This window comes from Otolemur garnettii, unplaced genomic scaffold (genome assembly GCF_000181295.1).
Source record: "Otolemur garnettii isolate 467f Iridium unplaced genomic scaffold, OtoGar3 scaffold00018, whole genome shotgun sequence".
Classification (NCBI taxonomy): domain Eukaryota; kingdom Metazoa; phylum Chordata; class Mammalia; order Primates; family Galagidae; genus Otolemur; species Otolemur garnettii.
This window is the reverse complement of record NW_003852413.1, coordinates 21,767,586-21,771,576: the sequence shown is the minus strand read 5'-3', so window position 1 is coordinate 21,771,576 and position 3,991 is coordinate 21,767,586.

Genomic DNA, 3,991 nt, shown 5'->3' with positions numbered 1-3,991 from the left:
TTTCTCTAAATGCCTGTGCAGGCTTTCCAGCTCCTGTGGTTCTTGTATTCAGGAAGGGACTGCAACAACTGCTGCTGCTGCTACTGTTGCTATTTTTTTTTTTTTTTTTTGAGACGGAGCCTCAAGCTATCCCCCTGGGTAGAGTGCCATGGCATCACACTCACAGCAACCTCCAACTCCTGGACTCAAGCGAGTCTCCTGCCTCAGCCTCCCAAGTAGCTGGGACTACAGGCGCCCGCCAAAGCGCCTGGCCATTTTTTTTTTTGGTTGCAGCCATCATTGTTGTTTGGCGGGCCCGGGCTGGGGATTCGAACCCGCCACCTTAGGTGTATGTGGCTGGCGCCTTAGCCGCTTGAGCCACAGGCGCCAAGCCTACTGTTGCTATTGTTAATCCCCTAGGCCCAGCCTGAATATTGGGCTCTGGCCTATCACTCAGGCTAGGCCTGAGTGAATCTCCCATCAAGGTGGCTTCCTAGTTAGTGGTCACATGCCAGAGTCCCTCCATCCTTTCCAGCCTTACACAGCCCATCTGATCCTTTCCCTAGGTGGGGTAGATGGAGTATCTTTCTCAAGGTCTGAATGAGTAATTTTTTATATTTTCCTTTTTCATAAAAAATATTTTCCGGTTCCTTATTTGTTTCTTGTTTCCTACCTTTTAAAAATCAATACGGTTCCTAACAAGATGGAGTAGACGAGGCATACTAGAACTCAAGGAATAAAATGGTGGTGAGATTACTGAGTTTTCTTTTTATTTATTTCTAATATATCCCAGACTAGGTGCTAGAAAAGCCAGCAACACAGAAAGACTTCAATGGATGCAGACATTTAAGGCACCAACAAAGACCTGCTTTTGGTGAAATCTTGAAACCTCTACTGCAATCACAGGAGATGTGATGGACTGCAGGTGCTTGCCAGTGTACCTTAACAAGACAGAAAACTTTTAGACAATGATACCTTACTCCAGAAAAAGAACACAGAAAAAACTGTGGTCCCATTGTCACCCTTGTCAGCAAAGGAGTCTAGATTTCCATCCTCACCTAGTTGTAATGAGGCACCTCTTCTCTCCCAACTACCTCTGCTAGGTGATGTCAAAGAGAGCTAAGAAGGAAGCTGGGGCTTTCATTCCCACCCTTTGATAAGGAGTGGAGTCCATTGTCTCCTCCAATGTCAATGGAGGCAACATGGAGAGAAGTAATGAGTTTCCCCTTCCCCCTGGGGTGTCTAGGGAGGTCAATAGAACAGCTAGATTTCTCGCCCGGCATGGTGGCTCATACCTATAATCCTAGCACTCTGGGAGGCTGAGGCGGGTGGATTGCTTGAGCTCAAGAGTTCGAGACCAGCCTGAGCAAAAGCGAGACTCCATTTCTACTAAAAATAGAAAAACTGAGGCAAGAGGATCTCTTGAGCACAAGAGTTGGAGGTTGCTGTGAGCTATGACGCCACAGCACTCTACTCAGGGGGACAGCTTGAGACTCAAGAAAGAAAGAAAGAAAGAAAGAAAGAAAGAAAGAAGGAAGGAAGGAAGGAAAGAAAAGCTAGATTTCTGTTCCTTTACAGGAACATGGCAGCATCTCCCTTCCCCATTGGCCTGGAGAAGCCAGCTGAAAAGAAGTTTAAATGAGTCTCATGACATCACAACTGTCCAGTATACAATCCAAAACCACCCATGATACCAAGAACTAGGAAAACCTCAACTTGAATGAGAAAAGACAATCAACAAAGGCCAATACTCAGATGATACAGATGTTGGAATTATCTGACAAAGGTTTTCGAGTAGCCATCATAAAAATACTTCAAAAAGCAACTGTGAACACACTTGAAAATGAAAAGATAGGAAAAGCTCAGCAAAAAAGCAAAAGATATGAAGAAGAACAAAGTGGGCTTGGGTGCAGTGGCTCACACCGTGGCCTCACTTTGGGAGGCTGAGGTGGGAGGATCACTTGAGGCCAGGAGTTCAAGACCAGCCTGGGCAACATAGCAAAACTCTTTACAACAAATAGAAAAATCTGTCAGGTATAGTGGCGTGCACCAGTCCCAGCTACTTGGGAAGCTGAGGTGGGAGCATTGCCTGAGCCTAGGAGTTTGAGGCTGCAATGAGCTATAAGTGCATCACTGTACTCCAGACTAGAGGCAGAGTGAGACCCTGAAAGAAAAAAATAAAAGAAAACAAAGAAAAACAAGGTAGAAATTTTATAATGAAAAAGACAAAGAGGCTCGGCGCCTATAGCTCAACCGGCTAAGGCGTCAGCCACGTACACCTAAGGTGGCGGGTTCGAATCCTCAGCCCGGACCCGCCAAACAACAATGACGGCTGCAACCAAAAAATAGCCGGGCGTTGTGGCGGGCGCCTGTGGTCCCAGCTACTTGGGAGGCGGAGGCAGGAGACTCGCTTGAGCCCAGGAGTTGGAGGTTGCTGTGAGCTGTAATGCCACGGCACTCTACCCAGGGGGACAGCTTGAGGCTCTGTCTCAAAAAAAAAAAAAAAAAAAAAAAAAAGAAATGAAAAACTCCCAAGAGAGGCTTGGCAGAAGAATGGAAAGGACAGAGAAAAGAATCGGTAAACTTGAGTATAGAACAAGAGAAATTATCCAACTTGAGCAATAGAGAGAAAATAAATAGAGGAAAAAATAAATAGAGCTGCAAGTCCCTATGGAACTATAACAAAAGCTGAAACATCATGTCATCAGAGTCTTAGAAGGAGTAAGAATGTGGGCCCAAAAACTTACTCAAAGAAACAATGGCTAAAAATTTCTCAAAAGATATAAACCTACAAATTCAAGAAGCTGAAATGACAAACACAATAAACCCAAAGGCATCTATGCCAAGATGCAATAATCATCTAATTCCTGAAAACGAATGACAGTGAAAAGATTTGACAGTGGTAAGAGAAAAACAACGTCTTTCCCAAAAAGGAAAAACAAATGACACTATAGTAGATTTCCCTTTTTTTTTTCTTTCTGTAGACACAGAGTCTCACTTTATCACCCTTGGTAGAGTGCCATGGCATCACACAGCTCACAGCAAACTCCAACTCCTGGATTTAGATGATTCTCTTACCTCCCGAGTAGCTGGGACTTCAGGCACCTGCCACAACGTCCGGCTATTTTCTTGCTGCAATTTGGCCGGGGTCAGGTTTGAACCCACCACCCTCGGTATATGGGGCCAGCGCCCTACCCACTGAGCCACAGGCACTGCCCTACAGTAGATTTCTCATCAGAAATGAAAAAGGCCACAAGGAAATTGCACAACTTGTTCAAGTGCTGAAAGAAAAGAGCTACCCAAATGAAAAAGAATGGCTCCACCATAGCATAGTGGTTATAGCCCCAGCCACATACACAGAGGCTGGTGGGGTGGAACCTGGCCCTGGCCAGCTGAAAAACAGTGACAACTGCAACCAAAAAAAGCTGGGCATTGTAGCGGGTGCCTGTAGTCTCAGCTACTTGGGAGGCTGAGGCAAGAGAATCACTTAAGCCCGAGTTTGAGGTTGCTGTCAGCTGTGATGCCACAGCACTCTACTGGGGCGACAAAGTCAGACTCTGTCTCAAAAAACAAACAAACAACAAAAATAAACAAATAAAAAAATAAAATTAAAAAGAAATCAAGACATTTTCAGATTAAGGAAACCTGCAAGAATTTGTCACTACCAGACTTCCCCGAAAAAATGAGTAACAGTTCTTAAAATGAAAAGTAAATGATAAAAGAAGGAACTTCAGCTGGGCATGGTGGCTCACACCTGTAATCCTAGCACTCTAGGAGGCTGAGGCAGGTGGATTGCCTGAGCTCAGGAGTTTGAGACCAGCCTGAGCAAGAGCGAGACACCATCTCTACTAGAAATAGAAAAAGTAGCCAGGCACTGTGGCAGGGTCCTGTAGTCCCAGCTACTTGGGAGGCTAAGGCAAGAGGATCGCTTAAGCCCAAGAGTTTGAGGTTCCTGTGAGCTGTGACACCATGACACTTGACTGAGGACCACAAAGTGAGACTCTCACAAAAA